The sequence below is a fragment of the Macrobrachium rosenbergii genome, chromosome 30, assembly GCF_040412425.1.
Source record: "Macrobrachium rosenbergii isolate ZJJX-2024 chromosome 30, ASM4041242v1, whole genome shotgun sequence".
In the NCBI taxonomy this organism is placed as follows: Eukaryota; Metazoa; Arthropoda; class Malacostraca; order Decapoda; family Palaemonidae; genus Macrobrachium; species Macrobrachium rosenbergii.
In genome coordinates, this window is record NC_089770.1 from 222,975 (window position 1) to 238,500 (window position 15,526).

The 15,526-nt window shown below is 38.0% G+C and overlaps 1 protein-coding gene across 1 annotated transcript in view; it reads left to right on the forward strand.

The window, feature by feature from the left end:
* LOC136854882 (chaoptin) overlaps window positions 1-15,526 on the forward strand; it is a 356,140-nt gene that overhangs the window by 10,537 nt on the left and 330,077 nt on the right. The window contains 1 exon segment of the mRNA XM_067131411.1: window positions 487-610. The gene's annotated coding sequence lies outside the window, so the exon portion shown is untranslated.

A 15,526-nucleotide genomic window follows, 5' to 3' on the forward strand; every position in this document is an offset into this window, starting at 1 on the left:
TGCCCAAACTCATATATACTCGTACACACATATGTATGTATGTATGTATGTATGTATGTATATACAATTCATTACTGATTCAACAGCTAAAGCCTTGTGTGCAGTAATTTATAACCCATTTTTTTCAGGTCCATCTCTTGCTAGTAGAAAAGAATAATTGATAATTCTCCTTTTATTTAAATTTCATTCACTTTATGGCATTCACTAAGAAGTTGCCAGGCACTGCTATATGGAAATTTCAATTTTTGATAAGGTTGTAAACCCATTAACAATAATGAGAATGTAGGAAATTTGATTTAAAAATTTAGACAAATTCCAAACTGATCACATAACATAACTCTCTAATGATTCCATATCATATTAATACTATCCATAGCAACTGCAAATATTTCATATAAGACAGATTACTCCTTCTTTTGTCTTCCGCAGAAACCTATCGTGCCACCGTGATTGGTCATAATTTTTACGATTTCCTTTCATCTGCAGATGGCTTCCCAGAGGTATCAAGATTCATTTACGCAACGTTGGATTAACCCGCTGATATTGGAAGGATGTTTCACGTTACCTCAGCATCCACGTCCACTCATCTCGACTTCACGATAATGCAAAGGTTTGTGGGTGTGTTTTGTATGATTTATCTCTGGATTTTTTCAACAAATTTTGTTTAATCTGAAGACGTTTTTCAAATCTACATTTCAGTTTTCTTAAGTCATTTTAGCGTCTGTAGTTACTGGGTATTTCGATTTTCAATTCTTGATGATTTTTGGGTTTGGAAACGATGAGCCAATAAGCATTTACTTTGAAGGCGTTTGGTTCCTCACGCGTCCTGACCCCGTGTCATTGCCTGATTTATTTTTCCAGTGTATTTGTTGTACCAAAAAAACCGTGTCACATTTTTGGAGATTCCAAGTTCTTTTTTTTTCAAGGGTAGGGCTTTCGTATCTCTATTCACGTTTCCATTTATTACCTTAATTTTAAAAATGTTTATCAAATATTTCCCTTCTCCCTCTCTGTTTCATGCGTCTCAAGGCTCGGAAGCATATGTCCCAGAAGTTAGTAAAGTTTTGGGAATTTTTTTTATTTTTAGGTACCACTTAAATTAGTCACGTTCCAGTCAAGTTGTGCAATATTTTTTCTTGCATACAGTGCGTTAATCATTTTAATTACTGCCATTGCAACAGCTTTTCAAAAAGGGCGTCTGTTATAAAAGAACCATGTTTGCAAATTCGTACACTTTTCATGGAAAATCTAACTGATGTCCCAAACAAAATATCAGATAAAATTCCAGTCATATATTTCTAAAAGCATGACGCCGCAACCACCACAATCGAATATCCTAAAAGAATGTGACAACAGCAGCCTATAAAAATCAGGATAATGATATTCCTAAAAGCAAGACGCCAGACTCGACCATAATCGAATATCTTAAAAGAATGAGACAACAACAGCCTATAAAGACCTCGATAATGATAATGATATTCCTAAAAGCATGACGTCATATCTGACTCAAATCAAATATCCAAAAAGACGAATATTTCAACCACAGCCTTTAGAAGCAAGACAATGATATTCCTAAAAGCATGACGCCACAACTGACCATAATCGAATATCCTAAAAGAATGTGACAACAACAGCCAATAAAAACCTAGACAATGATGATCAAGAAGAAAATATAGAATTTTAAATCATCTGGAGGCCATAAAAACTCCCTGACCCTCTTTTCTCTAAGTGTTTGGAGAGTGTCATTTGGGCCTGACGGAATGAATGAAATATTTCTGATTACGACAGGACTCTGAATTTATGTCGGCTACTTGATTAAAGGAGAACTTTGGCAGCGGATGGTCGTGATGATGGGATGGGAGGGGGTGGGAAGGTGGGAAGGGTAGCATGGTCACATGGGGAGACAGATAGAGCAGTGATTCTGGATGAGAGAGAGAGAGAGAGAGAGAGAGAGAGAGAGAGAGAGAGAGAGAGAGAGAGTTGTGAAAGAGAGAGGGAGATAAAGTTGTGGATCTAGACGAGAAAGAGAGGAGAGAGAAAGTTTTGAATTTTGGAAATGGAGGAAGAGAGAGAGAAAGAGAGAGATAGTTGTGAAATACATATATTGAGAGAGAGAGAGAGAGAGAGAGAGAGAGAGAAGAGAAGAGGAGATAAGAGTTGTGAGATCTAGATCTAGATGAGAGAGAGGAGAAAGAAAGTTGTGAATTTTGGAAATAGAGGAAGAGAGAGAAAGTGACAGATAGTTGTGTAATACATGCATTGAGAGAGAGAGAGAGAGAGAGAGAGAGAGAGAGAGAGAGAGAGAGAGAGAGAGAGAGATAGGGACTGATTGGTTAGCCATTTCCTTGTGAGAGACCTTCGAATAATACTCGCTCTAGATTCAGACAGGTGCATAGAGAAAGACATAGTATTCTAAAGAGAAAAATAAACAGATTATCCTCGTAAAAAAAAGACAGACAAACTGAACAGTCAATCTTCCTATCCAGTGAGGTCCACGGAGACAGTCCTAAGTCCTCTTAAAATTAGATAACAGACCAACAGTCCTTTCTAATATCCTCGTAAATAGAAAGATTACCAGTCTGTGGTTCCTACTATTTATTGAAGTTCACGGACACAGACAGTCCGTAGCTCCCCGTAAAAAAAAAAAGAAGGGCTAACAGTCTTTCTAAATATACACAGGAAATATAGGGCAAACAGATAAACACAGAACTATGGCCTGAGGGGGCGCATTGGGGTCCTTTCCTCTGGGGTCCAGAGTTGGGGAACGTAAACGTACTTGATCTCGAAGCTTAGAGGCATGAAACGAGCTTGCTTTGGGGGATGAAATGGGGAGGAGGAGGAGGAGGAGGAGGAGGAGGAGGAGGGAGAGGAAGGAAAGGGGATGGTTAGGGGAAACCTTGGGAAAGGGAGAGAGAGAGAGAGAGAGAGAGAGCGAGAGAGAGAAAGACCTCGCATGGTGGAGTTTGGTTTCACTTTTCCACAAGGCTTTAGAAGACTAGTAGAGACCAACAGCCAGACCTCACGCGCGGCGCACTGTAGGCAATTACTTAGTGAGGCTCTATGCAGCATCCCTTCCATGGCCCCTGGCCGCTGCTGCTGCTGCTGCAACCCCTTTCATCATTCGTTTTTACCACCCCTCCTTTCATATCATCTTTCTTTCATCTTATACTTTCCTCAAGCCTCTCCTAACAATTGTTTCATGGTGCAACAGAAGAAGTTTTACCTCCTGTTACACCTTTCAAAATTATTCTCAGTTTTCCGTTCCAGCGCTGAATGACCTTGTCATCATCAAAGGTCCCAGCGCTTGGCCTAAATTCCATATTCATCTTTCAAGATCAGGAGGCATCCGCTGTGCACACATCTCCCCGGATGACGAGGGTTGGTGGTTTGCAGTCCGTGTGTGGTCTCTCTCTCTCTCTCTCTCTCTCTCTCTCCCGGCTTTTATTTGTTTATTAATCTCTTTTATTAAAGAGCGATGTGGCCTTTAGGCGGGTTGGAGTCTCTCTCTCTCTCTCTCTCTCTCTCTCTCTCGCTCTCTCGCTCTCTCTCTCTCTCTCTCTCTCTCTCTCTCTCTCTCTCTCTCTTTCTCTTTTTCTCTGTTTTGCTTTTCTTTTTTTCTTGTTTTGGTTTTGTCGATGATGAAGGTTTATCTTTTTTGGGGGGTTGGTGTTGGGGTAAGGTTACAGTCATTCATAATACATATATACATATATTTATACATATATGCATACGTACAAAGAAGATGGTTTTGGTTAGAATAGATTCATGGACTGAAATGCATGAGTATACATATATATACAGTTATGCACTATATATATATATATATATATATATATATATATATATATATAATATATATATATTATATTATATATATTTTATTTTATAATTTATATATAAACACACACACACACACACACACACACATATATATATATATATATATGTATATATACGCTCATACATCCATACGCACACACACACACGCACACATACACATTTAATACCATCCCCAAAAGTGAGAGTTATTTACCACCATCATTTTTACGGGTACGATCAATCACCAGTTTTTAAAATCGTAACTCGACGAAGTTAATGATATTCCTGTTGCACAAACAATTGCAACCCTTTGTACCGTCCACTGGCCACAGGAAGAGTCAGTCTCATAATTGATAAAAAAGTTAATTTTTTTTATTTAGTAAACATGAATCATTCACCCCCCGCCCCTTTTAAATTTAATCGCATATTTTAAGGGACGAATGACCTCGGCCCTAATTCTTGCGCCGGGGACAAAAAAAAAAAAAAGAAAAAATTATGGTCTGGTTTTGTGATTTATATAAATGTTTTCGGAGAATTGTTTTACATCTCCAATGAACGCTTCGCGTTGTTTTGTTATGCCAGTATCTTAATAACTGGATTGTGGTCTTGAGGTAGTATAAATAATTGCAAGCAAGTATGCAAGTATATATGTATATATTATATATATATATATATATATATATACAATAAAAGTGAATGTAACTATGTAAACTAATGCTCTATAGAAATCCGAACCGATTGATCAATCTAGACAAAATTTGGCACTGGGCCAATATTCTACCCCAGTAGGTTTTCGCGTAGGTTTCATACCAGTACCCCCTTCCCCTTCCCCTTCCACCTTTGTAATAAATGTGGTAAATAAACTCTACGGGTTTATTATACCTCATTTCATGTACTCGAGACAATAGAAATATATTATTGAAAATGCTTTCTTTCATGTGATTAATAATTCTATATAAAGGTATGTGTTCAGGTGTAGTGTGGGGGTGTGTGTTTAGGTTTAGTGTGGGGGTGTGTTGAGGTTTAGTATATAGGCTATATGCATACACATATACATATATATACACATCTCCCAGGCCCATCGCTTTCCACTTTACACCATATCCTTCTCGTCCTCCAATTCTCATCATTAGGCCTCTCGTTCTCATTCCATTTAGAGAGAGAGAGAGAGAGAGAGAGAGAGAGAGAGAGAGAGAGAGAGAGAGAGAGCGATTTATATCCCGCCAGAAGAGATCCCGAGGGAGATTCGACCCAACTTTTAATGCAGTCGGAAATTTTCACGTAAGCTGAGACTTTCGTCATTCCGCGGCAACTTCGTTAACTTGACAAGTTGTTGTTGTTGTCGAAGGGGGGAGGAAAAAAAAGTTGTTTTGGGGGCAACTTTCCCCGCTATTCTCCTCTCCGGCCATCCTACGCTTCCTTTGTCCAGGCTTGGTGACGGATTCCTTTCTTTGGGGGGCGGGGGCGGTCTATAAATGCTTTTTTATAGTCTGCGCAAGGTGGCAGGGTTAGGTTAGATTAAGATGGCTAGATTCAGTCATGAGATAATGAGGTAACTTTGTATACATTACAAAATATATATATGCATATCGTAATGTATAACGTCAGTTCACATATGAATAGGTTGCATTACATAGCGTAGACTTAGTTATTAAAATAATAAGGTAATTTGGTAGATGTTATAGACTAAGTATATATATATATATATATATATATATATATATATATATATATATATATATATATATATATATATATATATATATACATATACACAAATATATACACACACACACACACACATATATATATATATATATATATATATATATATATATATATATATATATATATATCCTAATGCATAACTTAAGCTCACATATAAATTTGGATAAAGTCACTTAGGATGTGTTCACAAAAAACAGTTTTAGTTTTCTGTAAAAGAAAACTATTGTGATGGCTTTGTCTGTCCGCCCTTAGATCTTAAAAACCACTGAGGCTACAGGGCTGCAAATTGGTATGTTGATCATCCACCCTCCAGTCATCAATCATACCAAACTGCAGCCCTCTAGCCTCAGTAGTTTTATTTATTTAAGGTTAAAGTTAGCCATAATCGTGCGTCTGGCCACGATATAGGCTTTTTATCTTTTTATCAAAGGCCTCGATGAATTGCTTTGAATTGCTTTTGAAATCTTTCGGGACCAGTTCCTTTCAAAAGATGAATATTTATCAAATATTTTATTTCTGTTATTCAAAATGAGCTTTGCTTATTTTTGCAGTTTTCGTGTTTCAAAGGAGACTTGAATGCCAAATGTTATCCTTATTTCCGACTAGAATTAAATAGCTAGGAATGGAGGAAAACAAATAAGGTGGGAAGTAAAATAAACAAATATAAAAAGTAAAAAATGAGCCAAAGAAACGTCGGCGCAATTGAGTTTTCTGTACAGCCTCTACGGCTCATAATCAAGGCCACCGAAGATAGATCTATCTTTCGGTGGTCTCGGTATAATGCTGCATGAGCCGCGGCCCATGAAACCTTAACCACGGCCCGGTGGTGGCATATCCTATATCGTTGCCAGAAGCACGATTATGGCTAACTTTAACCTTGAATAAAATAAAAGCTACCGAGGCTAGAGGGCTGCAATTTGGTGTGTTTGATGACTGGAGGGTGGATGATCAACATACCAATTTGCAGCCCTCTAGCCTCAGTAGTTTTTAAGATCAGAGGGCGGACAGAAAAAGTGCGGACAGAAAAAAGTGCGGACGGACAGACAAAGCCGGCACAATAGTTTTCTTTTCAGAAAACTAAAAACTGTAGTTCTTGGGGTTATGCCCGCAGGAATAATAACAATAATAAAAAAAATCTTTGAAAATCCCATAACACCTGACTTAGTTACTGTCAGCATAAACCAATGGCTCTCTGAGCACAAGACTAATACATACCTTCACCAAGATTATGAATGACTGATTTACTTAAGCAATCTGGCGTAGCACCCACTGACGTGAATAAATATATGTGAAGGGAACCTTTTTCGAACTCGAGTAATCTGCCACCGCATAAAATGAGGGCTTTGAGCAACAGCAAATTTTTCCGCCCGGCAAAATATTCCCGTCGGGGGAATACCTCCGCATTCGCGGCCGGAGCAAAACAGCGAAGTCAAAAACGGCGTGAATTCGAGCGATGCTGTTTTGTTCAATTTTCCACTTCGTTTACTCCTCTCTCGCGAAGGTGACGAGCGAACCTGGGAACATTTTTAAGGAGAGGAAAAACTCAATTCGAATTTTCTGCTTTGGTATCCACTCGGCAAATTGTTTGGAGAGTTTCGGGAAGAAGAAGAAGAAGAAGAAAAAGGAACAAAACATAGGCGAGATTTCTCGGTAAATCTAAGAGTCTCGGCAGAATCGAAATGCATTCCTGTCGTTGGTGGACTTTGCAGTGGTGTTTAGGAGCAGCAAATACACACACACACACACACACACACACACACACACACACACACACACACACACACACACACATATATATATATATATATATATATATATATATATATATATATATATATATATATATATATTGATGGCCGTGTGGTTTACTGCGCGTCACTGTAGTCCTGAGTTCTTGCCTTCCGTGGTTCGAGCCCACCAGACGACGAACTTATTATCAGCTAAAAAATTCCTCTTCGGGTAACATACATGAAAATATATTATTATCGAGGTAGAGCGAATTGGATATTGAAGGAGATTTGTAACTTAATGCTTGTATAGGAATCACGGTGATGTGATAAGATTCATTCGTATAAATTATATATATTACACACTACACACACACGCACACACACATATATAATATATAAAATATATATAATACATATAAACTTATATACATACATGTACACACATCCAAACCTAACACAATGTATACCAGCTGAAACAAACAAAACATCTCTCACGGAAAACATCCCTCTCCCCCCCCCCAAAAAAAAAATCATCAAAATAAACTCCCCCCCCTCAAAAACACTCGTCCCTCTTCATAGAAGGAATCCCGTTGCTCCAGAATCCAAACCCATCCTTGAAGAGTCGAGGTGCCTTGGTTCCCACTACGATTTTTTTTCGGGGGACAAAAGCAACTTCATAAACGTTTCGTAATTTGCCAAATGACGGAAAGTTGACGGGAGGAAAATGACACAGGGGTGAGGGAGAGGGGTGGGGGTGGGGGGGGTGCCAAAAAAAGAACCCCTGAAATTGCAATGAATTGCGGTAAAAATTGGGTCCTGAAATTGCACGGCAGTTGACGGGAGATTCTCGCTGAGGGGAGCTGAGTTTGATTAAGTCTGAGTTATACTCCTGGTTATGTTGTCAGTCAGTGTTTGGTTGTTTTTGTGTTGTGATTCTTTGTAGGCTTGCTTTGTTGTTGTTATTGTTATTATTGCTACCTGAGCATTATTAGCATTATATATGTATATATATATAAAGAATATTCTGTTTAGTTAATTCACCCGCTTACCTGACGTTCTACCTATTCCACCATTTGTCTTCAACGCAATTCTCTCGTCTCTCCTCCTAATCTCTCCTTCTAATGCGCATCTTATATTCTCCAAACCACACGAGGAACCTCCCTCTCTCTCTCTCTCTCTCTCTCTCTCTCTCTCTCTCTCTCTCTCTCTCTCTCTCCCTCTCTCCTCCTCGACAAAAGTCTTTGATCTGCAAATGGCAACGGTCTGCGAGAGTTCCCAGTAATCACCAGATTGTCTGGGTAAATTTTCATCTCGTTTCATTTCTCCCTTCGGTGTATTATAATCTCGTCCGTATGGCTGGCTCCAAGAGGTACAGTGTTTATCCTTTTCTCTCGTACGCTAATAAATTTAGCTGTCTATTTCTCTCATATGTTAACTCTCACGTATTAATGTGCGTATTTGTATAAAGGCTCAGTGGTTTTTAGTATTGGTCCTGAGATATCATATTTCTTTTGCGGGAATATTCATTTTGTTATTTATTTCTTTCATATATTAGCTTGGATTTTTATAAGGGCTTAATGATTATTAGTATTTTTTTCCTTAAAGTTCTGGAATATTTCATTTCAATATTTTTAACAGCAACTTCAATTCCTACTTCGTGGCGTCAATCAATGGTATCAATTCCTGACGCAGTTCCAAAGTATTCCTGACATCACTAGACTATTTAAGCCAATTCTCAGTTCCTTCTACTCCGTAAAACCTGCCTTCAAATTCCTCTTACCTAGTGGCATCATGAACTGCATAAATCTCCCCTTGAATTAATCCTGTTTCCTGGTACCACTGAAAAGCATGACACTGAATTCATTCCTCAATTCCTTCCAATCTCTAGTGGATTTTATAAATCCTTCCTCAGATGACATCGCCAAATTTGGTGAATCCATTAAATTTATAAATCCCTCATCGGTTTTCCTCGACTTCCAGGCATAACTAAAGTGTATAAATCCCCTCCTCAGATTTCCTCGACTTCCATGCATAAATAAACTGTATAAATCCCTCCTCAGATTTCCTCGACTTCCAGGCATAAATAAACTGTATAAATCCCTCCTCAGATTTCCTCGACTTCCAGGCATAAATAAACTGTATAAATCCCTCCTCAGATTTCTTCGGCTTCCAGACATAAATAAACTGTATAAATCCCTCCTCAGATTTCCTCGACTTCCAGGCATAAATAAACTGTATAAATCCCTCCTCAGATTTCCTCGACTTCCAGGCATAACTAAACTGCATAAATCCCTCCCTCGTCTCCACTCACTTCCTGCTGCCATCACTACTAAACAGTGCATAAATCCCTTCCTCTGGAAACTGAGAATAACTCGCTCACCGGATGACCAGATTAAAATCTCTTTATAATTCCATTTACTGATGCTGTGAGTATGTCTACTCTCCGGTGTCTTGAATTCATTGGGTTTAATGAGGTCTCTCTCTCTCTCTCTCTCTCTCTCTCTCTCTCTCTCTCTCTCTCTCTCTGTATGCTCACTAGAGTAACATGTATACACACACACATATATATATATTTATTTATTTATTAGTTAATATTCATTAAAGTCATAACTGTCTAATCAACCACTTCTCCCTTATTCCAAGGGGCTCCCTGGATGTCCCCCAAACTTCCCACCCTCCCCCCGCCCCACCCAAATTACCATAACCCCTTCCCTTTAAAATTTGGAGAGCACAAGAGAGGGGAGAGAGAGAGAGAGAGAGAGAGAGAGAGAGAGAGAGAGAGAGAGAGAGAGAGGGGGGGGGAGGTCCAATACATGCAAAGTATCCCCTGAATAGTTCTAATGAAACTATTAGGAGCGATATTGTGACTCCGTTCCGGCTAATTGGATTAAGTGGAGCGAAAAGCTTATTTCTGATATTAATTTCACTTTTCTGTTTGCAGAAGGAAGACTTTGAGACCTTAGTTATTCCGTCTTGCGTTAGGGGGCACTTTCTACTTTCTCCTCCTAATGTCTTCCTCTCTCTCTCTACCCTTCTTTTCCATTTGCAGGGAAAGACTTCCGTTATATTCTGTCTTCCGTTAGGTGGTACTTTCTAACTACTTTCTTTTTCAATGTCTTCCCTTTCTCTCTCTCTCTCTCTACCCCTCTTTTCCATTTACAAGGGAAGACTTTCTACTTTCTCATTCTTTCTCTTTCAGTGTCTTCCTTTCTCTTTTTCTACCCCACTTTTCCATTTGCAGTGGAAGACTTCTTTTTTTTTTTTATAAAGGTTTATTATATAATCCAGTTTTCAGGATTTCGAAACGTTCCATTATTCTCTCTCTCTCTCTCTCTCTCTCTCTCTCTCTCTCTCTCTCTCTCTCTCTCTCTCTCTCTTTCCATCTAGCAACTCCTCTCTCTCTCTCTCTCTCTCTTTCCATCTAGCAACTCTCTCTCTCTCTCTCTCTCCATCTAGCTATTCCTCTCTCTCTATCTCTCTCTCTCTCCATCTAGCTATTCCTCTCTCTATCTCTCTCTCCATCAAGCTATTCCTCTCTCTCTCTCTCTCTCTCTCTCTCTCCACTCTAGCAACTCCTCTCTCTCTCTCTCTCTCTCTCTCTAACTGCTCTCTCTCTCTCTCTCTCTCTCTCTCTCTCTCTCCTCTCTCTCTCTCTCTCTCTCTCCTCTCTCTCTCTCTCTCTCTCTCTCAATCTCGGGGAACATCAAAGCCAAAAGAGGTCATCCACCTTCCTGACAGATGTCTTTGATGTACAAATCACTCCGCTTTGCAAGAAGAAGAAGAAGAAGATTTGGACATATCTGACCGAAATGTTTATAGACATTTTTTGTTTTAGTTTTGCTTAATTTCTCTCTCCTCTCTTCTTTACTTCTCTTAATAGTTCATTGGTTTTGTTGCTGGTTCTTTTAATATACATATATATACATACATACATATATACATATATATACATATATACATATATATACATATATATACATATATATACATATATATATGTATACATATATAAATATACATATCTATATATATATACATATTCATATACATATATACATATACATACATTTATACATATACATACATTTATACATATACATCACACACAAACGCCTTCCTTCATTGCTGATTATCAACCATTTTTTCCGTTCTTTCGCAACATCTCAAAATATCCTCCGTTCAAAGCATTCGGCGATTTGTTGGAATGTTTCCTAAGATAAATTTTTTATCTTATCTCCTTTCCTCTCCTTCCTTCTCTCACTTTTTCCCCTCTCACTTTTTCCCTGTTATCTATTTTACTGGAAGCGTTCTCGTTGTTGGTTATTAAATTTCCTCTCATTTTCTTCGTGACGTCTTTCAAATATTCGTATTCATCGTTCGAGGAATTCCGTCCTATTTTGAGAACGCGTTCTGAACGAGAATTGTAAGATGAAGCTTTTATCTCCTTTTCTCTTATTTTATGGTATTGAAGTTTATTCCTTCTTTTCCCATTTTTTTTTACATTATTCTATATTATTAAGTTTTATCTCTCCTCCAATGCAAATTACTTAGAAAACCTTGGCAATAGGAAATTCATATCCACTATCGCCCGTTTGCCAATATTCCGCTTATTTTCGTACGAATGAATATAGAAATAAAAGTTTTGCAACGAGAGATACTAAGAAAACTTTATTCTGAAACCGTGATTATTTCATTCCTTTTCATTTTATAAGAAGGAGTGGACACAAGTTTTGCAACAAGGCATTCTGACGAAACTGTATTCTGAAACCATGAGTTTCTCTCTCTCTCTCTCTCTCTCTATAACTGCGTTGCAGTCTGAATCATCGCCTTTCTGATTCCCCCTCCTCCTCCTCCTCCTCCTCCTCCTCCTCCTCCTCCTCTTCCTCTTCCGATTCCTCATTCCTCCTCCTCCTCTTCCGATTCCTCATTCCTACTCCTCCTCCTCCGCCTCCTCCTCCCCAATTCCTCATTCCTCCTCCCCAATTCCTCATTCCTCCTCCCCAATTCCTCATTCCTCCTCCCCAATTCCTCATCCCTCCTCCTCCTCCTAATTCGATTCCTCATTCCTTCTTATCCTCCTCCTCCTCCTCCGATTCCTCATTCCTTCGTATCCTCCTTTCCACCCCTTCCCCTCTCGTCGTCCTCCTCTTCCTCCTGCTCCTCCTGCTCCTCCTGCTCCTCCTGCTCCTCCTGCTCCTCCTCCTCCTCCTCCTCCTCCTCCTCCTCCTCCTCCTCCTATTCCTCATTCCTTCTTATCCTCCTCCTCTTCCGATTTCTCACTCCCCTCTCCACCTCCACCCCTCCTCCTCTTCTTCGATTTCCTCATCCCTCCTCCTCCTCCTCCTCCTCCTCCTCCTCCTCCTCCTCCTCCTCCTCCTCCTCCTCCGATTCATCATTCCTTCTTATCCTCCTCCTCCTCCTCCTCCTCCTCACATTCCTTCTTATCCTGCTCTCGACGCCTCAAAGCCAAACGGGGTCATCTTTCTCCTCAGCGATAATCTTTGATCTATTAGTGGCAACACTCGGCGGTAGGACGCGGTAATCTCCCGCTCGAAATTTCGCTTCAGGTAAATCTTCTTCCTCGTATCTCTCTCGGCTGAGTTTTTGTCTTAAGAAAATGGTATGGATTTTTTTTTTATATTTTTCAGTTTATTACTTTTATATCCAAGTTCTTTCTGGTTCATGTTTAATACTGGTTTATTTAGCGTTATATTTATATATGTAATTTACAAATGTATATTTATATATATATATATATATATATATATATATAAATATACATATATATATATATATATATATATATATATATATATATATATATATATATATATATTTATATATATAATATATATATATATATATATATATATATATATATATATATATATATTTATATATATATATATATATATATATATATATATATATATATATATATATATATATATATATATATATATATATATATGTGTTTATATATATATATAAATATATATATATATATATATATATATATATATATATATATATATATATATATATATATATACAATATATATATATATATATATATATATATATATATATATATATATATATATATATATATATATATATATAACAAATATATATATATAAATATATATATATTTAATTAATTATTTAATATATATAGCCATAATACCTGAAAGACATTAGTTATACGAACAAATTTTAATAAAGCTGAATAATTCTTAAGAGAAAAAAATATATCTTGGGTATAAACCCAACGATTCACGACGAATCTAAATAAGTACGTCTAAACAAAGCACTCACACAAACACAAACCCTCATACCCAATTCTCCCAAAAAATATATCTGTATAAACCCTACTCTCCTTCCCCACCAAAAACAAGAAGAAGAAGAAGAAGCTGCAACCAATAAACAAAGCCTCTGCGTCCAGAGAGAGAGAGAGAGAGAGAAGAGAAGACAGGAGACAGTAGAGGTGCGCAACGCGACAGTCAGTCGAACCTCTCCGCTGTCATGAACGGGAGCAATGAGCTTGGCTTTAGTGCTTTATAACGAGAGGAACGCCCGAGTCCCGAAGCGGAGTGCATCTCTTTACATGCAATAAGGGAGCCATGCGCCCCGCCATCTCGTAGGCCATCAAGGAGGCGCCGTAGGGCCTAGGGCTGAGAGAATGGGGTGGCTGGAGATGGGAGGAAGAAAAGTGGAGGGGAAAGAGGGGGTCCTTTTGAAATGGGATGGAGATGGGAGGGGAGGCTTTTGAAATGGGATGGAGATGGGAGGGAGACTTTTGAAATGGGATGGAGGAGGAATGATGGTAGGCTATTGAAATGGGATGGAGATGGGGGAATGAACGTGGAAGAGGGAGGAGATGAATGAATTGTTAAAGGAGGAGAATGATTAATGGAATAACAGGGAAGTGGGAGAGAGAAGATAAACAAGGAAATAGGCGAGACGAATGAAAACGAATGAAATAACCCGAGATTATGAAATAAAAAATTGTGTAAAATTAAAAATTAAAAATTAAAAAAAAAAAAAAAAATGAGCTGAAGTTTCTTCGTCACAGTCGATTTTTCTGTACAGCGTATAATCAAGGCCATCGAAAATGGATCTATCTTTCGGTAGCCTCGGTATAATGCTGTATGAGCAACGGCCCATGAAACTTTAACTTCGGCCCGGTGGTGGCCTGACCAATATCGTTGCCAGACACACGATTATGGCTAACGTTAACCTTAAATGAATTAAAAACTACTGAGGCTAGAGGGCTTCAGTTTGGTATGTTTGATGATTGGAGGGTGGATGATCAACATACCAATTTGCAGCCCTCTAACCTCGGTAGTTTTTAAGATACGAGGGCGGACAGAAAAAGTACGGACGGACAGACAAAGCCGACACAATAGTTTTCTTTTCAGGATACTAAAAATAAAAAAAAAAAACCAAGGAATAAGAAGCCTTCTATAAAGGATAACAATAAGAAATCCTTCCTTCTTCAGCATGGAGGAGACTCGAGGTGCCTCCTTCCCTCCAACATGGAAGAAGAGGAGATTGGGAAGGTTAGATGGAAACTCTTCTTCCACAATTCTCGTAACATCTGTGGCTTGGCACCGGCAAGCGGACATTAATACAATTATCAGGACTCGAAGCTAATTTCAGAACCTTTAACTTAATTATGTTTTTTTTTTCCTCCCTCTTTCTCCTCCTCCTCCTCCTCCTCCTCCTCCTTCCGTCTCTCCTCCTTTCTTCCGAAGTGAGGAAACTGGTGGAGGAAGGGGAGGGGGAGAATGGGAGGGGGTTGATGAAGGTGTGGGAGAAGTTGTGTAATGGGAACTGAGGTCTTCAAGGAAGTTTTATCCAATGTGACAGAACTTCACTTTTTTTTTGTGGGGGGGAAGGGACGCCCTCTCGGGAAAGTTGAGAAATATGGCATGAAACAGGTAATCTACTTTATTATTATTATTATTATTATTATTATTATTATTATTATTATTATTATTATTATTATTATTATTATTATTTTTTCGCATAGGTAAAATTAACCTGTATGTGATACTGTGATTTCAATTCCTATTATTATTATTATTATTATTATTATTATTGTATTATTATTATTATTATTATTATTATTATTATTATTATTTTAGCATTGTAACATTAAACTATATGATTCTATACTTTTCAGTTCCTATTATTATTATTATTATTATTATTATTATTATTATTATTATTATTATTATTATTAT